Below are 17,926 nucleotides of genomic sequence, written 5' to 3' on the forward strand. Positions count from 1 at the left end.
ATTTCCTTCTTCATCCTCCTTCAATGTAATTTGTTTTTCTACTTTCTAGTGTAGAGTTCTTGAAAACAAATTTTCCAGTACTTGTTTAAGAAATTAGAGAAGCTCTCTTAGTGTGTGCACTTAAAGCTGATCACAAGTATCTGTTGGGAAGTATTAGTGTTGGTCTGGTAGATGTAGTTTGTCTCCTGTACTATAGGAGAGATCTTTTTCTAGAAAATCTGGCAGGCATAAGAAGGGCTTTAAGTGGTTTAGTACTTTACAATGTCTTTTCTGAGTAAAAATAGTCTTATTTTAGAAGTGAGCAAACCGGATAGAAGAATATAGGGGGTTGGTAAGTCGCTTTGGTTGAGTAGAGAAGCTGAGAAGTGTTGCTCATTTGTAGATTTTAATTCTCTATTTCCTTGCTTACTGTTCTTTGTGATGGGATGTGCAGTCCAGATTCCTTTTGTGTTTGTGAAGAAGCAGCTGAGTAAGGTTCACTTTCAAATAGATAATGGTCTGAATTCTCCAGGATACTCTCTCTTCACTGTTCATACTCTGGCATGCAAGTATTTCCTGGCCTGGTTGATTTCTTTATGCAGGCTAGTGGCTGATATTCCTTCTGACACTGCTGCTTGCTTGGCACAAAGGAGGGACAGGCTGAGAGCAGCCTGGGGCTGGGAGAAGGGGAGCTGGTGGAGTGCCCCAGGAACAGCCCTCAACTGGCAAAATGTCTTTTCCACTCACAGCTCATTCTCTTTTTCCAGCTGATGCTGGGGCTTCAGTTGAGTTGCAGATCCTTGTTTGCTCTCAATAGGTCAGATCCCAAATGTATCTGCAATAAAACTATTTCCAAACTGGTCCCTATGTAAATCAGTATGAACTTTGCTACTTGCATGGCCATAGGCTCTTTCTTTATAAAAGTAAGAGAAGAACATACAGGGATCCTTCAGCCTATCTGTGCCTTGCCATTTGCATCTTTGGAAAGGCAATGCTGGACTGTGAGCATTCCTGAGCTTTCAAATTATTTATGTTCACCCAGAGATGAGGTTTTCTAGGTAACTACCACACTGGAAGCTTCGTAGACATAAAGCATGTTTTCTTGTTATGTTTGAGGAACAGAAAGCATAATGGGGTGGCTGCGTGTGTATGAACAATGACATTGCTCAGGTTCAGACACCAGGAGAGGTCTGGATGCAAGGCATGGAGCAAGGGAAAGGTTTGTTGTTCCTGGTGTGGGGCACATCTCACAGTGGGGAGTCTTAAAGGAGGAATGAGAGTGTATTCTTTGGAGCTGCTGTCAAGATCAAATACCTGCTTTGCTTGCTCCTTCCGTTGCTGTAATGAGCTAATAGGTGTGTCTGGGTGGTGAGATAACAAGGCCTTGAAGCAGGATTGGGTTCCCAATGACCACAAGTGTCACTTGGTATTTTGGCTTATCTGATCTCCTGAAAGGATAGCCCCAGCTTTTCTGTGGGCAGCAGGACCTGGATGTTACACAACACTAGTTGCACTAAGTAATGAAAATGCTACTGGCATGCATATATTAATGGCTGTGATTTCCTGCTTTTTATGAGGTTTTTCCACACCTAGAAAAATGGTTCTGAGGAATGCTGTCTTGCTTATTGAAGTGTGCTTTCTCATGGAGCAGATAGACAGGTTGTTGAAAGCCCACCAGAATGGTCTTATGGGGAATTTTTCATCCAGCCTTTCTGACTGGGCATTTGTAAGCCTAATTAGAGCAAATAGATGTTAGTAGTGCTTTAATTGTCATGAGGCATAGCTCCATCCCTCTGTGGTAGTGAGGGCTCTGTCAAAGGGATTGTTGACCTGGCAACCTGCTGCTTGAAATGTGGCTTATTTACTTTTAGTTTCCTTTCTGTTGGCTGGCTTTCCTTTCTGTTGCTTGTGTGGGATCCCTGTTCAGTGCCCCCTGAACGCTCAGTCTCTGCAGTCAGCATGCTTTAGAGCCATTGCAAGCTTGCTAGGAATTCTTGTGGCATTGCTGTCTAGTCTGAAGTGGGCACAAAACATGAATGGAGCTTCATGTTCTCTTTGTACAAGGAAACAAATCTGTTTCTGAGCAGCATCACGCTTGGATCTGTTCCTGGAAAGGCACATGGACTTGTGTGCGCTCACTTTCCCAAAACATAAAGAAGTTTACAACATGTAAAAGAAAAATCCTAAGATACTGAAGTACTTCTCAGTCTAATCACCTTGTTTCTGTACAGGTGTCCATTTTATGATGCCATAGAATATGCTAGCCAGCTACCCAGGAGTACCTATGGCTTCACAATTTGACAGCCTGGTAGCTGATGGTCCCCTCTGGCCAGTAGTTTCTGAATTATGTTTGCTCTTCTGTTTGTATTTTATTTTGAGATGTTTGTGAAAGCAGTGAGAGCCTTGATATTTGACTGGCAGTTAGTACATGTTTTACCTTTCCTAACTGGAGGTAATCTTTGCATATAAATGTGGATGTAATTAGACCCTGTTTTGTGGGAGACAAGCTGATCAAAGAATATTAGAGTTCTGGACTACTTTATTTTTCCTTGGAATGCCAAATGAGGGAATACTGTTCTTTTACAGGCTACAGCTACTTCTTTTGTTTACTTTTGCTATATTGGTTATGCTTTTTACTAACTGGGATGTGCAGTGAATGAGCTGGGTACTTCTCATACTTAGTTCCAACAAGTGATTAGGCTCTCTAGGGAATTCAACCACTGTAATGAAATTCTATTCCTGCCTGCCTTTCAGGCTGGTGGAAGGGAGGAGGGAAGGTATCTATTCAAGATACTGCAAGGCACCTGGGTACTGGGACAATACATTTTATTTACCCTCATGACAGCTCTATGTATGTGCTGTGTCCCTTATTTTATGGATGGGAACCTGAAGCATATCAACTGTCCCAGTTCCAAAGGAATTCAGAGAGGTTGCTTATGGTTTTGTATGTGTGTTTTGTTCTGTTCTTCACATCCTTTTCTACATTAAAATAACTGAAGTCGATCACTTTGGTCTTGCGGAAATACTGCTGAAAACCTTTCTGTAACTTTAGATATCTGAATGCACTGTGGAAAAATCTCCCAGGAGCAGACTTTCAAAGGTCATGCAGGGAGTTTGTGAATTGAACCTGATTATGAGGGAATGCAGAGCTGAACTTTTGCTGCCTGATCATCTTCCTGCATTTTCATTTTCCAGCCCAGGTGATGTGGTAAGTGCAGAAGGAAAAGGAAGTGGTGAGAAAACAGTTTCAGCAGTGTTTCTGTGGTGGCCAGTGCATCCTGCCCACTGCTTGCCACAGTGCCAGTTTTCTGAGGAAACGGCACAGTGAGGCATGCTCTCATCAAAGGAGCCAGGAGCACAGAGCTGTGCTGCAGACAGTGCAGCTCTGCCTCTTCCAAACAAATCAGCACAGGGTTTGCTGGACCATGTTATGCCATACAGTTATTGCAGCACTGCTGCTGTTGGTGCAGAATCCCCAGGGCAGCTGCTGGCAATGAGGAGCCTCCTGAGCACCAGCAAACCCACAGGATACTGACAACAGGGTCACACATTTCATACCTTTTCTAAAATGTAGTGCATAGCTGAGGATGTGTGGATTCCCTCTGACAAAACTATTGCATGGTCACAGCAGAGAGGCAGATTACCTGCAGTTTTCCAGTATCAAAACTGAGTCACTTCCTTGGCCTATTTTAGTGATCATTTTATGGCTGACCATGGGCAACAGTGTCATCTGGAAATGCAGTGTGGTATAAGCTGTGGTCTTGGTGATGAGGACAGAGGATATGATATCAAGCTAGAAGTAGCAGTAGTTGCTGTAAATACATCTCCTCCTTCATTGAGTGCACTGAAGCTTGTATTTAACAAGTGGGTATTTACCAGACAGCCCTGCTTATATCCCAGGTTGTGATCCAGGCTAGATGGTAGTGTTGCTTCTTGTTTTACAGCTGACTGTTCAGCACAGTAGTTGCACAGTGTATTAGGTGCCTCAGCCCCTGGTATTGCTCATGGCCTTCTCTTAGTGACTCTACAACCAGCCTTGCACAGGCAACTCCATGCCCTGGCCTTCAGGCTGCCGTGACTGCTTTTGTAGAGCCTGTGGAGCATTATTTCCTTTCCCTTGTTGTTTGTGTTATTCTCATGGCCTTGCACTCACACATTGAAGTGACAATCACAGCTGTGAGCATTGCCTGCCAGGCTGCAGCTCTTGCTTGTACATGAGGGGACCCAATGATGTGTGCACAGAACTGGCACACAGCACCTGCCCCTGCTCAGTGTGTGCTCTGATCTTTTTCTGTGGGAAAAGGATGGGGAGAAATGACTTGCTGCACTGGAGGTGTGGCTGGCAAGGATGCTCATTTGGGGACACTATCACTTCTTGTCCTGGATAGCCACTGGAGAGGAGTTTCCCTTCCCTTTCTAGTTCTATCTCTTCTTTTTCTTTTTTTTTTTTTTTTTCTCTCCTTTTTTACTCCTAAAAGGAGCTTTCACCACTACAGTTGATGTATGGCATCAGCTATGGATGCTGCTAACAAATCTTTTGTGAGTACACAAGTTGCACTACTCTTTGTGAGGGTGCTCTAGTCCTGAGTAACTTGGTCCTTTAATAAGACAACAGATTAAATGCATCTGATGTTAAGGGTGGAGGACAATGGTAATTACCTAAATTACCTTTCTGTCTTCCAAGCATGGTTGTATAATAATTAAATAAAATAACTTCAGCTTTGAGTAGTGCTTGAGACTGATTGTGTCCAGACCCAAGGAACTACTGCAGCCTGACACATGCTGAGAAGGACCTGGGCTCTGTATTAGATTAATACTATATGACAGCTTGTTCAGATAGGCTTTGATAAAGGTTAAAGTGATCTGGACCCTGCTTTCAAGCTGTGTTCCTGGAAGTAAGATAGGAAGCAGCTGTAGAGCTGTCATTTTGCTGATGCAGTTCCACATTGATGCAAACTGAAGTTGTAACAATCTCTAAAGAGCTCATCTGTGTCAGGCAGAGAGGGCTTTGTTCTCCACTGGTGCTATTAACCTGAAGAAACAATGGAGTCAGTGGTGCTGGAAATTCTTGTGCTTCCCTATTTCTAGCTGGCTGCAGACAATTGTTTAACTGGTCTTTGCACCTTGCTTGAAAACCCTTTATTCCTATCCTTCTAATTATGCTGTGGCTCTTCTGTTTGTGAGGTAAAAGCGTGAATGACATATGTGAGGAGCCTGCACACTGAAGGCACAGCTGTAGGGGTTTATTCCTGCTTACATTGCCTTCCTGCAGCTTCTGTGTGCCCTGGGTAAAGGCCATGCTGTGGCAGACACCAGACCATCTGCACCTCTGCTTGCAGCTCAGGCACTTGACCTGTAGTGGAGCCTAATATTGTCACAGGGAAAGCAGAACTCTGTCTTATCTCAGGTTTGGCTTCTTTCTGCTTTGGTTTCCTCTGGTTTCCCAGTGGGAAATGCTTTCTGACTAGTACCTCTTCTTATGGTTTGAGGCTGTGAGGATATATGAATGTTTTTGAAGTGCTTAATGATCACTTGTTTTACATGTAAAGCTTATTTTTATTTCCTTTTTATCTTAGTGCTTACCTTTCCAGGCTGAAAGGAAAGGATTAGTTGGCAAATGTGATATGATAAATCCAGCCTACATTTGTAGCAGAAGGTCTTGTTGTAAAAGGGTCTGATGGATGAAGAAGACTCAAAGGATGATACTTCACAAATATCTGCATTTTCATCAGTAGCGCTAAGTTTTATAAGCTCTAAGGGTCCTCTGCAGGTGCATGAATGAGTTTGCATTGCTTCTGTGAACTTGCTCTGGTTGGAATTTGCTTTCAGAGTTATGGCATCAAAACTGAGAGAGAGATATTTAGTAGGTCTTGCTGAAGCAGCTGAATGGACTTCCCCACATTCTGTTATTCAGTGCTGCTTTAACTTACAGCACACTAATTGCTTAAAACCCCCTGCAATTTAGGAATTGTCTGTATATTCCACAAGATCCATTGACTTATTTAACTGGGTACCTTTCCTTCCTGAGCAAAGCAGTGGGTGTGCTTGTCTTGTACCATACTTTGTGAAGTCATGATGGGAAAGTGAGCTTCTGGGTGTTGTTGTGCCAGTTATAATGACTAACTCTAGGTGTATCAGAGGAAGGTGGCTGCTCATTTTACCCATTTTTAGTTTTGTAGCACCTGGACTGTTGAATTAAGTCATGCCATGGTAAAGAGAGATCTTCTTCTTTAACTTTCATAATGATTAATTTCTTACCTGGAGAGTGCCTAGAATAGCAATTATACAGCTGATGTCTTTCTGGTCATTTTGCTATCTGCACCCTATGTGCATGTTTTTGTGGGTTGGTTTTTACTTTTGTTTTGGTTTTTGGGTTTTTTTTAGAGTCTGGTCTATTTGGTTCTGTGACTTTGGAAACCAAGTGTAAAACCACATTTATTTTTCAAAGGTCTTTGTTTCAGCTTTGTTATGTATGTTATATGCAGTAAAACAGACTGTCCAGGCAGCAGAGTTGCAGGTCTTGGATGCTGGATCAGTTTAGGAAGAAGTTTAAGGTTTTATTCACAAGGCAATGAAATGACCATACACATGCTCTTTAATTAGTCTCAGTGCCTTGAGGCAATTGATATTCTTAGTGGAAATTACTGAATGCAGAGGCCATTTTGGAAAAACTCTCATGTAATAAGCTGTGGAATGGTGCAGAATTATGCTAACAGAATGAGCCTGAAATCTGAATAATTGCTCAGTTATACTGAATCTGTGAACCAGCCAAGTTCAGAATTGACATCAGATACTGGCTGTTTTACTATGGACGTGGAAGTCTTTTGAATGCCAGAAAAAGCTGTAGAGCTAATTTAATCTAAAGTTACCAAACAAACACATGCACAAAAGAAGAAAAAGCAAATGTTTCAGTCCTGACCTTGTTACGTGTCAGACAAGGGAGCTATTGTGAAAGACTGTATAGAGCAACAGAAGGCAGGGGTTTGCTGGGGGTGAACCACACAGTGTTAAGGCTGGTGGTGGGGAAGGAGAGGTAGCTATAAAATCCCAGCATCCCATGTACAGAGGGGTCTGGTTCCTCTCCTGTGTGCTGTAGTGTTAATGCAGGATGGATGGTATTGCGAGTTCACACTGCTAAGTGGGGCACGAAGCTTTGGAGCTTTTCTGCCCATCTCTAGTGTACAGGCTGCTCTTCTGCATGTCAGCTGAGCATGTACTAAATATCTTAAGAGCAAATGTGACAGAATATAGGAATATTTGTACTAAGTCAAATGCCCACCTAACCTAGTACCTGTTTCTGACAACGAGCAAGAGTGAATTGCAGGGGAAGTACAGGACCACAACTCTATCATGGGTGGAACTTTCCCCTAGGTACAGCTTCAGACCTGGCAATGGATTATATATATCCCAGTAATCCTCATTTCTTTGAATTTGTCTAATTTCACCTCAAACCCACATGAACTTGTATTGTCCACTGCACCCTGGGGTTGCCAATCTGATGCTGCCACTCTGACCCTGCTTGTACTGTTATAGTTGCTCATCTCTACTGGTATATTCATTGAGCCAGTCCCTTTGGCTTCACTGCAGCTGCTGCTGGATCCAACTGCTGCCTTTATGAGCTGAAGGGAAGACTGGATATGTTAAAACCTCAGCTTTCTCAGGAAACTCAGCTGCATCTTCCCAATAGTGGAACTGGGGCATCCTGGTGGATCCTGTAACCAAGCCAAGCTGAATTTTGGTCACACCTGGGCTCCACATTGTTATTCCCAAATTCTGATTCTCCATGGTAAGGTCAACTGTCATTGTGGGATCTTTTTCTGTTTGGTTTACAGTAATACCTGGAAATCCATCTGAGACACCTCCTCTACATGGCAGGTCAGCAGTCCCACCCAACATATCTTTCTCTGCCTATCAGAAAGACCCATTCAGTCACGGAGAGCTTAATCTCTTGCTGCAGACCTGGAGCATGAGTTGCAGCATTAGGCTGATCTTGTATCACAGCCACTTGTCACCATTTCTGAATAGGAAAATCAAAGCTGGTGGGATATCATGACAGGATACAGTGCACTCTTGTGTGCTGCTGCCTCTAGAAGCAGGTATGACTTGTCTGTTTTAACCTGAAGGAGGGATGTTTACAGCTTAGTTAATTATCTGACTTACAGTATGTGCTAGTTTGAAAACAAACCAGTGGGAGGCACCAAGTCAGAATAACAATTTAATGGAAATTAAAGAAAAGGAAAAGAAAGTAAAAGAAAACACTGACAGAGTCAAGATACAACCCGAGTCCCTGTTAGGCAGGGTGGTGGTAGCAGTCTGGTGGAACGGTGGTTGCAATCCTCTGAAGTGGTGATCCTGTAGTAGAAGGGGTCTGCTCTTCCTCAGAAAGTCCAGTGGTGGCTGTGTAGCTCCTGTCCTCTGGAAATCCAGTGGAAAGAGTGTCTCTGGTGTTCAGAGTCCCAGATTATATCCACGATGGGATGCTTGGTTCCTCCCTCTGGGTGGAGCATCTCACAATAAGGTAATGAGTCGTGAGGCCAAGTGTTGATAAGGCTCATTAACAGAAGATGGTCTGGAGGGAGTTATCTCTGAGTCGTGGCATTGATGGGCCATTAACAGAAAGATAGTCTGGGGGGAGGAGGCAAGGAAACACTGCCCCACCTGGTTTCAACAGCTCATAAGGATGGTAATAGAATACACCTCAACCCAGGACACAGTAGTGTCTAAAAACTGCAGTGAAGGACTACAGTGCTGTTATGTTGGTTGTTATATATGAGTGAGCACAGCAAACTTTTATGTGTTAAGTGACATTAAGTTTGCCTCTGGCACCTGTTCAAAGCTCTGCTGCTGCAGGGCTTGTCACTGGTGCTAATGATTCATTTCTGCTGTCCTGCCATATAGAGTTTTCTTTTCAAATTGGGTTTTTTAGGTTACTTACATAAAGTTGTTCTGTGGTCAGAATCGGAACCTGAATTCACACACAGCTGGATCTTTTCCTCTGGTGGAGTTTGTGCCTAGACCATTAGGTAAATTAAACTTCAGGCTGACTTTATGCTGGCAGAACATTGTTATCCAACTTGGTCTCTGTCCAGAGTAGCAGGGGTAATGCACTTTTCCAACAGCTTAAAGTGTATTATCCTCCTATGCCTGCCTGCTATTTCCTCCCTTCCCAGGTGGGAGTAACCTTGTAAGGGACTCTGATTAGCACAGATGGCTGTGTCTCTTGTTCCAGCCCTCCCAGCAGCCTGCTATGATCTCAACAGATGGAGTGGGCTTGGTGCTCCAGTGTTAGGAGTTGCAGAGGACATGTGTATGCTTGGTGGAAGCAGCAGACTGAGTCACCAAATATTTGTGGTGTTCTTCCTGTAGAAAAGATTAATGTTGAGATGAAAAGTGAAGAAAAAATTGCTACACTGCAGAAGTAACCGTGGTTTCTAGTGTGGAGCTATTAACTGCTAAACTGTGAAGACTGATTTGTGAAGAACAATAAAAGGAGGGATTCTGCAGAGCTCAGTTAAATGATGACAATTGTTAGGCCATGACAAAGGCAAGCTGCTATGTAAAGTGCAGCACAAGGACACTGACAAATTCAGGGGGGAAAAAATGAGTGTGCAAAATGCTGGCTGAACGTGGCAGAAATATTCTGGGCAGTGAGACCTTTCTTCTGCTTCCTAAGGAGAGTGGGAGAGAGCCCCGACACTCTGGATGAATTTGTTTTGTGGTGAATAAAACAGGGCTACACTGTTAGAACTTGATGGCTGTAGAAGGATGAAGCAAGGAAGGAAATGTGAACCCTTCAGACCTCAGAACTGGCTGTGCAAAGGCAACTTCTTGTTTCTCTGCTTTGGAGCAGGTGTGTGAAGAGCAACAGGTAGACACCAAAATTATTTGTCCTAAAGCATCTCCCTCTCTTTTTTTCTTTTTATGAAATTGGGCTCCTTTGGCTCTTTTGTGAATCTCCTTTTTCTTTCCTTATAGCCTAAGCTAGTTCTGGCTTGTATAACCTGCAGGCTCTTCCTCATTCCTGGAAATGTCTGAGGGGATTAATGTAAACTGGAGCCAGCTGCTCAGGCTTTCTTCAAATGACAGATTTTCTTAGAGTTTTGGAAGGGAAAGCATATGACACAAACTTTGTGCAAGACACTTTGGAAACAAATTCTGGGGATCTAGAGTCAGGTTACCCCATGCCTCTGTCTCTGAGATGGCAAAGACCATAACTCCTTTAGCTCACCTATCACTGCTAGGATATATCTCAGACCACAGGTTCTTTGGAATCAACTCTGTTCCTTCCCACAATTTAATCAGTGCAGTCATACCAATTCACTGAGTGAAACAGGCTTTGCTGCAACAGGTAATTAACCACCCAGGTGAAAATCAGCAGCAATACTAGTTAAGTCAAAAGGTTATAAAATTTGAAAGTGATAGCAAAGTGAAATGAGACACAACCATTTAACGATGAAGTATCTATGATTTTTCAAGTATTTTTTTCCTTCTTGTGAAGCATCTTAGGGCAATACATGATAGATCAAAAAATAACAAAATGCCAGAGGAAAACATGGTAAAATTTTGGGGGATTATGTGCAATTCTCCTCAACACAGGGCAATCTTAATCTCATTCAAACATGTCTTTCAAGTTTGTTTTTTTTTCCATTCCCCTACTGCAGCCCATCACCTAGTTCACATAATGTTGCCTTCTTGATAGTTTGGCTTCTTACTCTTGATTAAACAAAATAGAGGAGAAACCCAGACACATTTCCATGTATCCTTTTGGTCCCTTATTGATTCCTGCCAAGAACATTCAGCTTCCATGCAGAGATCTGCAATTAGGTACATTTTAGAACATGTTTTCCTGGGGAGAACAGCAAAGCCAGTGAGTATTACTGAATTCTGACTGTGCCAGTAGAGAAGCAGACCATGTATCCTGTGTGTGGCCTGTGTGAAAATGCAGGAGTGCTGCACCAATCCATTGGGAAGAGTGGAACTGCTGTGTCCTATGGGGCCAATGTATATTTTGTAGAAGTAGGGATAAAAATCACTTAAATCACGTCTCTGAGTGATGACTCAGGTCGCATTAGTGAGTAACATTTCTTTCATACCATCTGTGCAGAGCAGCTTTATTGTTTGAAATAAGAGAACTGAGAACAAATTAGGATTCTATTGCTGGTGACTGTAGTTAACTTTCTGTTGGTTTTTACAAAGTTAGTGTATTGTGTACCACAGTCACACCCCATACCAATAGATGTTTTGGTTTTCTCTTTTCATCTTCCTGGAATCTGTAATGTCTAAGGTTTTCTTCAGTTCCTGCCATTTCATCTGGACTTGGAGCCAGACAAAATGCCACAGTTTTAGCCTGTGGAGGACTTTGAATGTCCTATTGGTGAATTGGGCTTTTTCTTCAATTGTTCTGTAAAATGTTTTTCCAGGTTACTTGATCTCTTTGTTAGAGCATGCTAGTACTTCATAAGGGAATTGTGCAGATAACAGGTCCTGGGACTGTGTGCACCCCAACTCTTGATAATGCCACAAAACTTTGCAACTGGCCTTTGCCAGTAGAGGACAGATGCTGGGTACAAAGTATAGCATTACAAGGCTAAGTAAATATTTGTTTGCAGGAGGTTTCCCAGCCAAACTGGGGCACCTGGAATGTGGTTCTACACAGGGTTCTCATGCCCTTCAAGTGTTCAGGTACAACACAATTTGACTATTCACTATCTCTCACACTACCAATCACTAACCATAGTAAAACTATGAAGCAGCTGTATTTCTGCAGCACTGTTGCTGCTTGTCTATTTATCCACATGTCCCTGGAGTCAGTTTTGCTGCAGTTACTTATCTAGGATGCCAGACAATGCTGGGAGGGTTTCAAAGATGTGTTCGAGGGGCCAGGAGGCTGGTGTTATCTTAGTTGTCCAGGGGTATCTCTTGTCCTTCATGGACAGCTCCAAGCTTCCAAGAATGTAAGCCCTTATTTCCAGGGCCAGGCTGTACTTTACTTGTTTTACATAAGCATGAACAGTACCAAAGCCTACAGTAAAATTCCACTACTTCCTTACATTGCAGTATATAATGTAAACTAATACATATAATAATAAATTGTTATAGTAAAAAGACTGTTTGTTATTATAGTTAGGGAAGGGGATTTTTGTAACAGTGTAACAGTTTAGAATTGTTTTGAAAGACTTTTCTGCTGGATTCTGAGTCTGATTAATTTTTTTATCAATCAGTGTGGCAGATTTTTGTGACTTTAATCCATGATGACAGTATTTGAAATTCATATTTTTGTACCAGCACTGACCAGAGTGGGTGTTTGTGGTTTTTATAATTACCTTGCTATCTAGCACCCAACACAGTCCTGCCTCTTGTTACCTGCCAGGTAAATGATCTACATATTTACCTGTGTTTGATGGGTGCTTTTGGGACAATGCTTTTTCTTGTTCTGTCTTCTTTCAAAGTGCAAGGAAACTTGGGAGGATTTTTCTGTCACTTGCCTGAAGCACCTCTCCAGTAATGGTTTCCTCTCCAGACGCTTTTCTATTTTTATGGTTAATAATGGAGCTTCCATTCAGTGTTACAAATTAATTATACAGAAGCTCTAAATATTTCAGTCTGTTACTGCTTTGCTGTTGTCTCTTTTGAGCCCTCTCTGGAGCTTGCACTGGGGGAGAGAAAAGATGGTTTCTCTCTATCCCTTTGTTTCAGGTATTTGTTTGGTTTGTCATTCATTTGGAGGATTATCACCCATTTGAAAAGTAATCATTCATTTTAATCCCAAAGCTACATAATAGAACCTTCATTAGTATTTGTAATCAGAAATATAAACTAATGATTATGAGGATGGAGGGAGTCTTTTGTGCTGAAGTATTAAATTCATGGCACAAAAATTTCCTGAAAGTAGAAATTTTAGGGACCTTATTTCAGATGCAAATCACATATTCTTTGCAATTTTTTGATATGCATTTGCCTGAGAAGCTGTGTGGTTTTGAGTCTTTATAAACTTAAAAGTAGGTTTGTACCAAATGAAAAAGTAGGGTTGTTCAACCACTCTCCAGCTGAGATACAAGGCTGTACTCTGTGTGCTGTATGCCTTCAAACATGGATTACAAGGTGATCACACTTGTTTAGAGCATGATTGCTGTTGGTTGCCATCTCACCAGAGTCAATTCTAGCAGTAGCATCTGTGGTTTGGCCATAAATACAGTATACAGTTGTGGAGGAAATGATGTGGGGTTTGTTTGTTTTTTGTTTTGTTTCATGTCTTGTTCGTTTGTATCTAAGAAACTTTGTTCCTTCTCAGTCCCAAGGCAAAGCAAAGTAATAGATAAAGATTTACTGGAATATTTTGAGCGCTGCTGATAGAATTTTCTGGCAGTCCATTGAGACAGATATTTGCCATGAGATGTCAAAAACAAGGACACTTACTCAGGGTTCAAGTCTGGCTGCTTTTCCAGAGCCTTAAAGCTGACCTCATAGCTTACTTAGTGACTAGCAAAAACTGAAAGTCAGAGCAAATTTAAAATCTTTTCAAAGGCTCAGAAGTCTAGAATAGCTGGCACTTTTTTCTGAATTGTTGCACAACAAGCTTAATTTGTCCTATGTGCCCTTTTTACACCCCCCCCCCCCCCTTATGTCACAGCCTGTAAGAAAGATTTGGCTGCTTGAAGGGATGTGGTGGATTTTTTGTTCAGCTAGTGATGACCAAAGCAGAATGGAAGTGATTTCTTTCTCTTTGTTGTTCTGTGTCTCCTTTTGGTTAATTAGAGGATATCACAGCAGAGTTTTGCTCCCATATTGACTTTCTAGGGGCTACAGAGTGATATTTAAAAAAATTTTCCCATGCTTTTTTTTTTTTGGCCTGTGCTGACTTTTCCAGTCTTTGCCACATTAAAATTGCTCAGGAGTGTGGTGCAGGACAGCCAAAGCATGTTACAGGCCAGTGGGCCCCCAACAATAGCACAGATGTGCTCAGCAAAGAGCCCCTTCTTTGTCCCCCCTCTGATGGGGCAGCGCCGAGCAGCTGACTCTGGCCCTTAAAAACCCTTCTTGTTTCAGGGGGATGTGAGCACTTGGCATTCAGACTCCTCCCCATCCACGGAAAGTAACTTCCGCAGGATTTAGTACCTTTCCTTGTTGAGTGATTCCCCCTTGGAAACCTCGGGAAAGGTGTTTGCGAGGCGGGGTTAGCAGACACGCTCAGTGGGAGCTCCCTCTCCTGGCCGCGGGCTGGGGCCGGGGCTGTGCCGTGCGCCGGCGCGTCCGCCTGCGGAATACAGCGAGCTGAAATCAGGTGTAACTCAGCGCAGCAGGGCTGGCAGGGGCAGTGCCCGGACGATTGAATAATTAGAAACCTCCCCGAGCACCAGGTTCTGCCTTTGCTATATGCCAATAAAAATGCACAGCCGCAGGATTTGATTTTCCCTTTCTCGGTGCCTGCTCTTGTGCTTACAACAAACTCCTGCAGTTTCCATTCCGCTCGACTTTCTCTGTCCCCCATTGCCCAGGCAGTGCCTCGTCTCGTTGCTTTGTGATGAGAAGCATCACGATTTCTGTCTTGTATCCCTTTCTACTTAGAACAAAAGAGAACACCTCTGCCACCTCCCCTCTTCCACACTGGCTATCTAGTCTTGCCTTCCTGGGTTCATTCTGTGCTTTGCACCTGTCATTCTCACAGAGGCTTGGTGTCTGTAGAGTGTTCTATGAAACCAAATGGTCTGGGAGCAGACTGAGTTACAGCATCTGTGCTGCTTAACAGGGACTCTCAAGTACAGTAACAGCTACCTGTTAAATTTGTCATGGTTTTGATTCTTGCTGTCTATAACTGCAATCTCTACATTATTTTCAATTATTTGGGAAAGCAAAACACTTGAGAGATAGCAATGGATTGATTTTGAATATCACCAAAACAAGTAATTTCGCTACTGATTACCTCTGTTTTAAAATAGAGTGCAGAAAAATAGTTGACATGAGGGTAGGGATGATAATTTCTGCAGAAGAATGGAGTGGAATTCTTCTCTGAGTGTAAGGGGAAAAATGGGGCATGTTACTACTTTTGATGGTCAAGGTAAGTCTGGTCTCAGCTGTTGTGCTGGGCCTTAAGCTGTCTGACAGGATAAATGAAGGCTCTGTACATATTTTGAAAAGCTTCTCTGTGGTTTTGGGCATTGGGTGAGGTGAGTACCAGCTGACATCCTGATGCTGAGAGAATGACATCTCTGGCAAGCAAGATGTGGTAGGACCACGGTGCTAGACAGTTTTTCTCTGTGGATGGGCTTCTGGAATTATTGCGAAGTATCATGGGGTAATGTAAGGTGGGATAGCCACAAGAGCCACAAAAACAAGCCACTCTGTAGCTTGATTCTATTTGTTCAGAAAAAGAACTCTGTGGAACTCTGGAGCTCTTTCTTGATGAGTTTGTTATGATACTTGGATGACCTGACGAAACAACAAGGCATCCTTCAATGCAGTAAAACAACAGATCCTGGATGATATAAGGGGCAGCGCTAAAATAAAGCTGCTGTATCCTACATGATGATGCAGCTACAAAAGTAGTTTGCTAATCAGATCTGGAAAAAGGCTTTACTCCCTGGTGACAAGTACTGACTGATTAGGGCTTCTTGAGCCTGGGGACTTGGTAAGAGGTAAGTTTCACATCAGAAGAGTGATATGGATGTTTTCACAGCCTCCCTGAGGAAGTCCTGTTTCAAACATGTGACCCACAGCACCATTCACCTGGGAAACAAACTGGAAAGCTGAGGTGTCCTGAGTCAACAGAATGTTGACTTCCACTGATGCCTGGGGTGGCCACCTAAAAACAGAGACTAGACAAAAATAAGGGAATAAAGATACGTATTTATTTGAAGGGCCTTGAAGGTACGCCTTGGGCAGTCAAAAAGGCTACACCCAAGATGGACCCCAGACAGTTTTGTAAGTTTGGTCTATTTGCATATCAGGGTTAATTCTTCAATTACAACCCCAGCTAATGATGTAACTACCCCAAGTTTGCCCTCTTCTTTGGAGGCCTTAGTTTATGTATTTTGGGACCTGGGACAATCTAAGTGTCCTTGAAGTGCAAACCTAAAGAGGGTTTTTTACGTCTAACCAGCATGAGAGAACAGCAGCTAACAGGCCACACAAAACTTCATAATTACATACTAGGCAGTATAGGGTTTGAAAAATATAAAAGTTAAAACTTAAGGCATCACCACTTTTGGCTGTGTGTATAGGGTCCATTTAGAGTGGGTCAATTTTATACAAGCATATGGGGTTACCCAGGGGAGATGAAAGTAATCCTTAGTGTAAAATGTGAGTTGTAAGGTAATGCAGTGGATTGTACAACCAGAGTTGTGCCAAAGACACAGAAGTGCTCTTGGACCACTGCTCTGAGATGCTGAACTGAGAAAGAAAACCAGAAGAGGATAACAAAGGGCTGGGTAGGAGGGGGAGAAAGGTGACTTCAAGCCACTTTTGTTGCTTCTACTGGGTTGCTCATTTAATTAAAGAAGTCTACCACAGATTGTCTTTTCTCAGCCTAAATTGCTAGCTAAGATCACTGTGTTGTTGAGCTTGCTCCTATCATGGCAGGAAAAGTAGGATGATGCATGAAAAATAACTGTGGTTACTCACTTCACTTGTATATCTGGGAAAATCACGGCTTCCTGTGGTATTTTCCATTTGTTTGTCTCTTGAGATGCCTCTGTTCAGACATGTGATAGCTGGCAAGAAAAGCCTTATCCAGAATCTCACACTATGACAGCTTTGCACTAAGGTGGTATTTTGTTTCATCTCTCTGGAAATGGATGGAGGATTGCAGAGAAATGATCACCTAATACAGAGCCACATCATCTGGATACCTGCAACCCCAAAATGCATTAATGTCTTTGGTGGGTATCAATTCCTGTTTATTCCTTTCAATCCAGTTGATCTAATTAGTCATCCACTGGTCTTACAGCTCTCCACAGCAAAGCCAGGAGGATACGCTTCTAATCTTCCATTTTTTCAGTTTTGCATTCTTCTGCATCACACCACATACTTGAAGCTAGAAGCTTGAATAGTCTTCAATTTGACATGGATAAAGGTACAATAATGCCTGTTGGCAAAAGCAATCCAACTTTCTCTTCACTTGCCTGGGTTCTGAATTTGCAATCTCCTGTGAAGGCAGAACATTTGGGTAGATGTTATCACAGATAGCTTAATGAAGCATACAGCCTCAGTTTTAGAAGGGAACTGAGCTGCTTATTGTTTTTTCAAACACACACAGTAACACAGAGTGAACTCTAATATATGGATATTCTGATAAGAAGTTGGAGAGCACACACCGCAAAATTAATGCTGCGATTGCCTCCTGCTGGGAACCAGAGCTCAGTAGGTCAAAAAGAATAATCTACTTGCAGGGATATTGAAAGCACCCCAGGTTAAATGACATGAGAAATACTTAAAATGCTGTTCCATCTGTATTCTTCAGAGGCATAAGTTAACTCCTCTTTGAGGCATGGAAGAAAGCATTAAGGACATTGGTATTGTTTCTCAGAGGTTTTTGTTTTCTAATGTCTTTCCTTTCAAGCATTTGTACTGACTGCTGCCAGTGGGACAGAACACCAGAATGGACTCAAGTCTGATCCAACTGGGGAAAAAAGTTATATTTCTGTCTCAAAATTACCATGATATGTAGTACAGGGCTCTGTACTATCAATATCAGTACGTACCAGTAAGCTCTCAGATATTTGGTCATCCCTCCTTTAAAGAAATGCACTGTCATCTTGTTAAATGCTAGATCTATGAAATTTTGTGCTGAGTTGGACAATATTTCATTCACCAGGAGATAGCTTCAGAAGTCCAAAAACTCACATGCAAGAGGTGAAGTTCCAAAAGAGTCTGGAAGACTTTGCATTTGACGAGACCAGGCTGGTCTTCTCTGGAGCAACGCACAGCAGCTTATATGAAAGGTATTTTGACC

The 17,926-nt window shown here is 42.5% G+C and overlaps 1 long non-coding RNA gene across 3 annotated transcripts in view; it reads left to right on the top strand.

Moving 5' to 3' along the window:
• Positions 1–17,926, top strand: part of LOC138112501 (uncharacterized) — a 90,156-nt gene that overhangs the window by 25,301 nt on the left and 46,929 nt on the right. For all 3 annotated transcript variants that reach the window (XR_011151756.1, XR_011151760.1, XR_011151759.1), the window contains exon 2: positions 17,789–17,915. This is a non-coding gene — a long non-coding RNA (uncharacterized lncRNA). The remainder of the gene's footprint in view (positions 1–17,788; positions 17,916–17,926) is intronic.

This window comes from Aphelocoma coerulescens, chromosome 1 (assembly GCF_041296385.1).
Source record: "Aphelocoma coerulescens isolate FSJ_1873_10779 chromosome 1, UR_Acoe_1.0, whole genome shotgun sequence".
Taxonomy (NCBI): domain Eukaryota; kingdom Metazoa; phylum Chordata; class Aves; order Passeriformes; family Corvidae; genus Aphelocoma; species Aphelocoma coerulescens.